Genomic DNA, 11,373 nt, shown 5'->3' with positions numbered 1-11,373 from the left:
CATTTTCTTGAATGTCTGTAGTTTAAGGGAGGTCATAGAAGAAAATGGACGTGTTTACATAATTTAACACAGTTTTTGGCGTTTGATCATGGCATTGTTGGAAATTTTCCCAATACATGCTGACACACAAAGAACATTTTCACAAAAATTAACATTACTTATAGCTTTCATGTTGTGGTAGGTAATGATTAGTAATCAGAAAGCAAACGTGTGGAACAGTTTTTTTAATATGTTTTAGAGCTCTTACAATTTATTTTAAAAAATTAGGTGTATGAAACAAAGCAATTTAATTTTACAGAAAAGTAAATAATTTTGAGAGAAATACACTTAAAAAAATTGTAGCACAGGAAGTTGTGTTATACTTGAGATGGGCCTCTCTTCCTGGCCGCTGTTCCACTAACCACCTTGGTTCCCTCTGCCATCATCGAAATGCTTTCATTTTTTTCACTTTTCTTTCTCCAGTAGTTCAGGGGAAATTTGTTCCTTATACACTGAAAAATGAAAGTTGTGGGAAATGCACATAAAAGATTTTATAAGGATTTACACCATAAACTAGTTCCTTAATGTTGACCATAACCATACATTTGGTGTTCTAGTTTGCTCTTCGTGTACCTGCTTCGTTTTTATCTGATGTTTCTGGCGTGCGCATTTGGCTACATCATTCACAGCAGTTCAGAACGTTCAACACACGTAGTATCTACCTTCTTCAATACATTCTCGGTGAATAAAACTGCAACAAATCCTTGTCCAGTAAGGGTCCTTATTTTTCCAATGTTACCATCATTAAACACTAGATATGCTTCGTATGTGGCAATTTTAACAACAGTAGATGAGCTAAATGTTGTTTTTGGGCATCTTTTTCAAATGAGATGGTTGAAGCTCTCATTCAGGTTTCGTCTTCCACCATGGGTACAGTTATTTAACAAATCTGGATGAGCTAGAAACTGGCTTATGGCTTTATGGTGTTTAAGACTGATTCAGGAAGACAGTGTGAACAGGTTTCGTTTTCTTCTTTTGCCTGCTTATATTTGCCACAGGATATATCACACAAATCATGTATTGGCTTCTCATCAGTTGACAAATTATGAAAAAATATTGCCCACACTGCCTTCTGCATTGTCTTCAAATCTCCAGTGTTTGGCCTTATTGCTTTGCCATAATATACTTGCAGATTGTGGATCTCTTTGTCAGTCAGGCGTTGTAGCTCACCCAGTGGCTTTCCAACTTTGAGTATTACACCTTTTCGTTCTCCTTTCAGTTTCAGAAGTCTCCCACCCATCCTCTTCTGAATGTGCCCTACACACTCTAGATTTTCAATGTTGCATCCATTTCTGTATGAATTGCTTTATACTACAGGTTTGAAAGCACTAGAATCTCCATCAACAAGATATTTCACATATCGAACTCTATGCCTCATTTTGCTCCAATGAAATATTAATTTCATTCCTGCTGGCTCTGTGCCAACCACTAGAACCATCATAATTCTTGCTGCAATTTTTTTTGTTTTATTTGCCATTGCCTCTCTTCTTCCTTATAGTCTAACGTTCCTCTGTGCACAAATAGTGCAATATTTGGACATCACCTGTGAATCCAAAACTTTTCCAGAGTCAACACTCATAACTGATGAAACACCATGTAGGGAGGTATGGCCCCTTATCATCCATGTGCTGCATGAAACACATACATCTGCAGAATGGAAAGGGTCATTTACTTCTGTCTGAATGTATTTGTTAAATAAAACCGCTTCTTTTAGTGCTGCTGACAAACTGCTATTGCATTCTGTTTCCAAGGAGTTCAGAAGATGATTGTTTAGTGTTGAGTACGAGGCAGATGGAGATAGCATATTCTTTGTTGCACAAATTACCTTCCCTTCCAACACCAACACGTCTCATCTCATAGCAGAAGCTTATCTTGGCTTCATACAACCAGCTGATGTTTTAAACCGAATGTCGGTTTGACAGCTGTCATAAAACAAGTGCATATTACACACAATACCATCTTATCATTGCTGTCATATAATCTTAAAGATTTATTGTCACAGTTACCATATGTAAACTAATTTCTAATGATAGAACACATCATTTCTAAATCAATTATCATGAAGTAGTATTCACTCTGTCTTTAGTGGACTGAAACTCTACACCAGTTCCAAGTTTTTTCCTATGAACTGCTCATCGTCTTAGCTTCACAATTGTCTTCTGCTGAATTACGTTGACTCACTTGTAGAAATTGTTTATTCACACATAAATAGCGTGCTATAGGCACTTCTGTAAACACTTTATCACTATATCTTGGCATTTTAAACTGTAAATCATACAAAAAAGTGTGAACACAGTCGTAATTCTCACACTAACAGCAGAACTGAAATGTTTATATTTTTGTACCAAAGACAATAACAGCTGCCAAAGATAGCTAGCGGAAGGCAAACATAACACGATGTAAACGGGTCGACAGTGTTCTACACTCTTCCGATGCTTTTATAACAACAGAAAACAATAAAAAATCACAAACAAGACGAGTGTCGTCTAGAAATCAGGCATGGTGCTGTGCAGTGATTGAAACAAGACAGATTTTTTATCATTTGTAGTTCGAAATAATCTGTGAATATTGGAGTCAGTATTTCTACCATGTTACAGAACTACCAGGTGGCAAATTTTTTAACATCTTTTTTGGCAAATTTTGTATATGTCCCCCCTTAAATAAGCCAAGTCAAAGTCGCTAAACATTTGTGTACAATTTTGGAGTGTGAATGAGTTGGAGTGTTATTTTGTTGATGAAATTGTAAAGGTGTAAAGCCATGAATGATGGTTTAACAAGAAATTTTAGGTAGAGGGGATGGATTTCTTTGGGGACTTAAGTTTTATTATTTTATCAAACATTGCTGTTTTACAAAATAAAGATTTGTGCGAGTTTAAGGATACTATTATCGATACCCATACTAGTAATCGATAACAGCAACCTGCTTACAGTGACTATTCGCTCTTCTAAAATTTTTCAGATGGGGCAGCTTTGCTCCAACAGATGGGGAGTCCCCTATTAGACTGTGTGCACTTGGGAGATTTGGAGAGGCACCTGTGGGGTACAAGTGGCCAAAAGTGATAGTCATGCTATGATCCAGAGGTTGACAAAATATTAGTTTTATTGAAAATATGAGAAATGTCATGAATACAGGATGTGTTTATGTATAAATCGAAGACATTCTGTGAACTTCCTAATGAAGCATCGAAAGTTATAAGTAGTAAAAGAGGATCATGGATGGAGTAACACATGAGTCAAAGCCATTGATGGCACATGCAAGTTCGAATATTGCAAATTCAAATGTTGATATAACTGGATACGGAAAGAAGTCATTTAAATTATCGAGGGACTTAGAGAGACAGTTAACCCTTTCTGAGGTTGAATCTTCCTTTCTGGCTAAAGAGAATGAGTTATGTGAGACTGACTATGGACCATATACTTTCAAGAATAAATAAACTGTTTTCGAACTGAGCGATTTTTATCACTCTAGTAATGCCTTTAAGCATCAGTTACTATATACATAGGAAGCAGTGCATACCTCAGCTTAGGCACATACCAAAATTTAGCTGCCTAAATGTCTGATATAAAGACCACTCCTTTCACTAAACTGAGTGCCACTAAAATTGAGTGAACTGCAATTAATGAAATAAATAAAGGATGGTTTATATAATTTTCACTTGCCAGTTTCAAAAGCTCCCACAGAAATCCTACTTGATTGAAATTTTATCTCTACAGAAAAGACACATGAAATCATACTTGGATACAGGACAAAACCCAAAGAAATCCAAAGTTGTTCTCACAAAATTACTATCACACTTACAGAAATTTAGTATTTGGAAGCTTTTACTACTCACAATACTCCTCACAGTTCAATGAAAATCAATTCAAAAACACATATATCTGCTTAATAATAACTTGTGCGTGTATTCAAAAATTACCCTCTCTATCCATGTTTCTTTAATATCGGATTAACATACGACTGAAACCACTTATAACCCAGAAAATAGAATATATTTGATTTGTTGAAGCCACAGCATGTGAGAAACAGTATTAATGTAGTGAAAACACAATAATTTAAATTCCTGCAAATCGATTAAAAACAGATGGCCCTTGAAGAACCCAATGCATCAACACTTGGTAAATTGAGAGAAAATTTCAAAGAAAGGGTGGCAGCACCTTATAACTGAGTAAACGATCCCATTAAAGTACAGTATTCACCTCAGTTATTCAAGAAAGGAAGCACACATGAATAAGAAAACTGGGGCTATGTTCATTAATATGACTGACCCAATGCAAGTTTCTCTTCAATGAATGGTATCTTCGTAAAATATCACTAAGCCCAATGATACTTAAAATTAAATATGTTGATGGCTGCTAAAAAAGCATAATTTTTTCCAAAGTATTGCATGTACAAATATCATTAATGCATGAATAAAACTGTAAAGTTACCAACCTTGCATTTTCAGTCTAGAAATGTTCTATGAGTGCTCCTCTGGTCACATGATACATGTACAAGCAGTAGCCAAGATAGTTCCATACCTTGTATAGTAATAATCTGGCATTGATCATCACAGGAGACTGAGGCATTCTCTGAACTCTTCCAGTATTCTTCACAGTGGTGTTACATAAACATGATCATTAATGTCTCACCAAAAGAAAAAAGTCACTAGTCGCTAGGTCAGGGTGTTGGTGTCTATAACACAAACAAATGTAACACAGTCTCTAATATTGTATCCATTTGAGTTATCATAATTAGAGCCATGCTTTCAGTACATAAAGTGGCTTAGTTTGGTTAAAGAAGTACAGTACAGATATCTGCCATTAGCAGTTTGACAACTGGGAAGAAATTGGTTACATTCCCATTTATTTATCCACTTTTTGGACTTACAAAGGTATCTTGTATTACAAACTTATTGATACAACCTTATACAATTTTATTCACAGTAGAGCACCCACAGTGAAATTTGTTCTGTCGTTAAATGTTTTATGGAGTGCAACAAGATTTTTGCAATGAAATTCATGGAATCTGAGCCTGTTTTAGCTGCATATTCCAAAAATCCTATCCCGATATTGTCTTAGTGTACAAAACTCAGTAAAAAATTTGTTGCAATAACCAATTTAAAATCTTAATTTCATTATTATTAACAAACTTGGATGAGAAGAGTGGGTAAGCGTACTACAAAATCTTATTTTTTCATCATGTGAATCCGAATATCGATCAACACTCTACAGGTTACCTTTCATATTCTGTTTGTGAATTTCTTCTGTAGTGTCGAACGTAACTATTTTGGCTTCAATACGGCAGAAAAATATAAGTGGTATACCAATGTAGTTACATTGAAATTGTGTTTAAGTGCTAAACAGTTCTGTCAGTTTAACCCGCGCTGTTGATTAATCTTAAATTAAAGTGCTATCTTTGAAAAATATACAAGAATTTTCTAGGTGCAGTCTAATTCATTGATGAATATACTGTTTAATGCATTGTGCAATGCTGTGTGTACTGACCATTGTTGTGTCATCTGCTGAAAAGTCTACTGAACAAGACCATATAATGCAATGTAATTCATGAACTCAAATATACAGAAGTAATAGTCCAAGCTATGAGTCCTCTGGCACCCTGCCTGCAACTTTCTTAGAGAAGAAAATTTATTCCAAAATGATACAAATTTCATGTTGCTTCAGAATATTTAACACATTTTCATAAAACTGACATTTCTGAAGTATAGTGTTACATGAAACATAATTATATCTTAACTACAATCATAAACCTTTCCTTATTTTCTGAAGCAGTTATCATCGGTTTATTTGTTTATGCATTTGCTTTAAGAATCAGCATACATTCGACTTTTTCATGATATATTTAAAAGTCAGATTTTGTTCTGGAGTTTGATGTGTTATAACTCATGGTAAATACAGTGTAGTACAAAATATTTTTACCAAAATATATATGATTAAGTAACAAATGAATATACAAAAAATTCTATATGCAGACAAATATACCGTTTGTGAATTAATTTAGCCTTGAGAATTACTTAATAAAGGAAGACATTAATTTATAGTTACAAGGGAGGAAAGAGTGAGAGGCGAGACATCCTGGTGTAAGTAGTGGCTCAGGCACAGGATGGTATTATGCAAGGCCCTTTGTTTATTGCCTTTTTTGCCATAGCCCCCAAAAACGTGCTGCAATTTTTTTCTATAGTGATGTAACAACTAATAACAGGAAGTTCGCCTACATGGTCAGCCAGCTTGATCAAAACTTTGCATTTATGGTGGAAGACATCAATTACTATGAATGCTTGAAGTCATACTGAATTGTGAAGAGATGGGCAGCAAAACCACTTCACAATACCTCCAGCGTTTAAGAAGTCTTTCTTGCATTTGATACATCAGTGTTGGACTCATTGCTTTAAGTGTTGTGGACAAGCTACTTCACTGGTACCGATGCAAACCATCATTAACTTGTGCATGGAATTGAGCTTAGATGTACTGGCTGATCGTAGATAGGGAACGTTCTTACTTCCACCAGCAACAGTTACAGATTCTCACGACAACAGGTAACAGTGACAACAGGAGTGGTCGAGGCCCTACGAAGTAAGAACTCTACAGATATCCAAGAAGATTTGCAGCAAATGGGGGGACACAGTACGACAGTCGTCGTGCGATTGTGTAAGGAGAACAAGCAGAGCTTTCCAAGAGGAGGCGAGCGGTCACAAGGCGACAAGAGACGTACTCCCACTCCCCTATAAGGGACAGCATACCTCCCTCATCCAGATCGACTCCGCTATGCTGATATAAGACCTCTTCTGGGCAATGGGCAACATGGTGCTCACTTAGAGTGGCTGAAGATAGGCAGAACCGGCCGTGGAAGTTACGTGCAGCGCTAACACAACAAACAGTTTGATGACAGCTGTAGTGGCTGCCAGCTGTATTAGTGAACAGCCATTTGAGTGCATTTTCGGGGCTACTAGAACGACAAATCTCGAATGTGGCGATAGACAGACAAAACAGTACAATATCTTCTCTCACACCCTCTTTATATCAACTACATTTTCAAGTTACAATATCCTGATGGACACAGGCTTGAATGCTTTCCTGAATCCAGTCAAGATATTACGAGTTCAAAGAGAACCAGCTCCAAACAGCTCAGGAATTAAGATGTTCCATAAGATAACTCTGCAACTATACTTCAGAGTTGGGAAGAAGTACCAATGGAAAATTATTTCAGAATTTACTGACGACACCCAGGTACCACACCTAGCAAGACAGGTACAAGAATCATAAGCTGAAAACGTTCTTACACCTTTGCTTCAACAGTTCCCATCAAAGACAGCAAGAAGAAACCTTTGAAACGCAGTAAGAGACATTTAATCAAGACTAGTCTGGGCCCACTAGCACCTGCACACCTGCAGAAACTACCACCAGATCGCCATGCAATAGCGAAACCAGAGTTCGACAAACTACTACAAGACCGCATCAATCGACACTTTGACAGTCTTTGTAGATCCCCAGAATGATATGACATGATGTGGTGACTCAGGGATACTAAATGCTAGAACAATACTAGATAAAGACCTGGTGCCAAATTTGCAAGAATTTTATAGCTTGTTAGCAGTATCACTTTTTTTTATTATGCTGACACTATATTGTGCCAGTTATGGGTGAGGAGCGTTTTGAACTGTGGTTGTGTATGATACCGCTAGAGGTTGGGCCTGAACTACCACTGCCAAACACAGCAAACAATTGCCCTGTGGCCACTACCAAATGCTTTGTGTACTCCAATTTGCACTGTGTTGAGGATTACTTTTTTTCTTATTTTGAAATGAGTGAAGAGCCTAATCCTGGCACATAAAAGGATTCGAATGAGACTTTCACTACATCAACAGGAATCAGCAGTCCGGATGACTGTTGTGTCAGTTCTGCTTTCGTGGAAGCACAGAGCGCGGACGTAGGATGGCAGCCCTTCCAGAGGGAGGTGGTGCGCATTCCCCTGCACCGCTCCTCTCCCCACAGGCAATCTAAGTTTTCGTTTGTTTCGGATCGCGGCCAACTGCCACGATATACTATGTGCATAATAGTATACTGGATTATGCAAAGGCATTCCAGTAACGGCAGAAGACATACACAATACTGCAACAATTACCAGTTTTGGTCAGTTTGAACATGTTTACATGCCTTTTGTACTTCAAAAAACTTATTTATTACGTTTTATGTAGTGTACAATTCTGTTTTGCTTACATTGATGAAATACTGCTTTTTTCCAAGGCAATAAGCGAACAAACAGACCATTTGAAACAGGTTTTTCAACGAATTAGTGTCTATGGCATACCCATTAATAACGGAAAGTACGTGCAAGAAGAAAAACAAGTAGCTCTTTTGGGTTACAACATCAAGGATTTCCTCCATATCGGAATAGGTGCAGGTCATACAGCAAGTGGATAAAGGAGATTCTTGGGAATGGATAAACTCCTTGACTTCGTTACACATCTAAACTCCATACACCCCAACATCAAATTCACTATGGAGACTGAAACGGAGGGTAAATTACCTTTCCTTGACGTCTTGGTCAGGAGAAGGGCTGACGATACCTTAGGTCATGGGGTGTATCGAAACACAACACACACTGATCTGTATTTGCACGCAGACAGCTGCCACCACCCTTCACAGAGGAATGGGGTACTTAAAACTCTTGTACACAGGGCGCGCACTATCTCTGACACAGATATCTACCCCAGGAATTGGAACATCTGAGAACTGTGTTTCGAAAAAATGGGTACTCAGAGTGGCAGATCCAACGTGCTCTCCGCCCAACCATTGCAGCACAACCTGTTGAGATGGATGAAGTCACGAGGGAGGAGGTAGGCACTGCATTTATTCCATACACAGGCGCACTCTCGGGGAAAATCGCCAGCATTCTGAAGAAACACCGGGTCGGAACTGTGATTTGTCCTCCAAATAAAACTCGTGCACTGGTGGGGAGCGCCAAAGATGACCTCGGTTTGAGGAAGGCCGGCGTGTACCAGATTCCGTGTCAATGTGGCAAGTCGTATATTGGTCAGACGATGAGTACCGTCGAGGATCGATGCCGTGAACACCAGAGGCACACTCGACTGATGTATCCGAGCAAGTCGGCGGTCGCTGAACATTGTTTGTCGGAAAATCACGCTATGGAGTATGACCGCACGAGGATTCTGGTACAGACGTCGAGATACTGGGACAGCGTTGTTAGAGAGGCCATCGAAATTCGCACCAATGACGACCTCATAAACCGTGACTGTGGCTATAATCTTAGCAAGGCTTGGGAACCAGCGATTGGGTTAATCGACAGTAAATCGAGCAAACGCATAGTTGTGACGACCACGGCGGACAGAGCCATCACACCGACGTCATCTCAGACGCCATCGCAATCTGTTCCACCGCGCTACCGTGGCGCGGGGCGCGGACGGCGGAGGGAGCGCGCCGCGGGCGGAGGGTATTTAAATCGGCCGCCGCCGCGACCGAACCCAGTTCCCCCTGAGCAGCCATAGCGTACGGATCTCCGTGCCGGCACGTTCACAGGAGCTCAGTCCGTCAGTTCACCTGATGATGGCGACATGTTTGATCGCCGAAATATTGTGCCCGTTGGACACTATAGACCGGCAGTACACCCGTGGATATTTTGGTTCATTTTACTTGTTTTTCCCACTTGAAGTTAATTTCTTGTAAAATACCCAGTTAAGAATTTTAAAGACTTGGTAATTGTATTTTTGCTATGTTGCAAACAAAACTTTTTTTACTTTTGCCACATTCAGTAACATTTTTCTGGGTTTGTGACTGCATTGTCAATGCGAAATGTCGGTAGTTTTATATATATTGACAATTATGTCACAAACCAAGAAAAATTTTATTGAATGTGGCAATGGCCGTGGAAGCCTACGTTTATGAAAGTTCTTTAAATTCTTCAATTGCCAAACAAAACTGGAAATAACACATATAGCACTTTACAGAATTCAGGCAGGTTCATTCAAGGCAGGGAGGCTTATTAATGTAAACAGGATACAGAGTTTTAAGTGCAGAGGTGGAATGGGATGAAGTATACATTCTAAATGATACTGATGCCAAATTCAATTTATTCCACCATAAATTTGTCTCAATATTTAAGAGTTGCTTTCCTGAAACGTTATCCAAAAAAGCCATTACAAATTCAAGTAAGCCATGGATTACTAAGGGAATTAAGATATTGTGTAAGAAGAAGAGGGAAATATATGGACAGGCCAGAATAAGTCAGGATTCAACATTAATTGCTTACTACAAAAGATACTGCAATATTTTAACGAAATTCATTAAGAAGTCGAGAAGCTTCTGTGTTCTGACAGAAATTAATAATACAGATAAGAAGATTAAAACTATATGGAATATTGTCAAATGGGAGACAGGGCAGCCTGACAGTGCACATCATACCATAGCAATAAAGCTAAATGACGATGTTGTGAGTGATAATTCAGAAGTTGCAAGTATTTTTAACAATCACTTTCTGGATGTAGCAGTAAAAATAGGCTTAAAGGGTTCAGCTGAAGAAGCAAAAAATATGTTAAAAATGTCATTCCCCAAGACTTTAGGCCTGTAGGAATGTCATTCCCCATTGAAATTAAGGGCATTATAAATATACTGAGAAACAAGAGCCATGTGGTGTTCATGGAGTCTCTAACAGAATTTTTAAGTGTTGTTCTAATTTAATAAATGGAGTCCTTAGCGATATATGTAACGCTTTGCTGGCACAGGGAATTTTTCCCAGACACATTGAAATACGCAATTGTTAAATCTCTTCATGAGAAAGGAGACAAGAGTGACTTAAATAATTATAGATCAGTCTCATTGCTAGCTTCATTTCCTAAAATATTCGAAGAGTTATGTACTGAAGAGTAGTCTCACATTTAAGAGAAAATAATATACTCTGCATGTCACAGTTAGGATTCCTGAAGGGTTACTCGACTGAGAATGCTATCTACACATTTACCCATCAAATAGTACAAGCCCTAAATAACAAATTATCACCAGTTGGTATTTTTTAATATTTCTGCAAGGCATTTGATTGTGTGTATCATGTCACACTCTTAGAAAAACTCAGGTTTTGTGGAATTGAAGGATATACACACAGCTGGTTTGAGTCGTACTGAATGAACAGAAAGCAAAACGTTATGCTGAAAAGCACAAATAATGTTGGGAGGGTGGTAAATTCTAGTGAATGGGGAGTTATCACAATTGGAGTCCCACAGGGCTCAACTTTAGGTCCTCTGCTGTTCCTTATTCATGTGAATGACCTCTCACTTTACGTTTTGCAAGCGGAACTGGTATTTTTTGCAGATGACACGTGTGTTA

This window comes from Schistocerca gregaria, chromosome 8, assembly GCF_023897955.1.
Source record: "Schistocerca gregaria isolate iqSchGreg1 chromosome 8, iqSchGreg1.2, whole genome shotgun sequence".
NCBI classification, from domain to species: domain Eukaryota; kingdom Metazoa; phylum Arthropoda; class Insecta; order Orthoptera; family Acrididae; genus Schistocerca; species Schistocerca gregaria.
The sequence above is the reverse complement of the archived record's forward strand: the minus strand, read 5'-3'. Positions refer to the sequence as shown.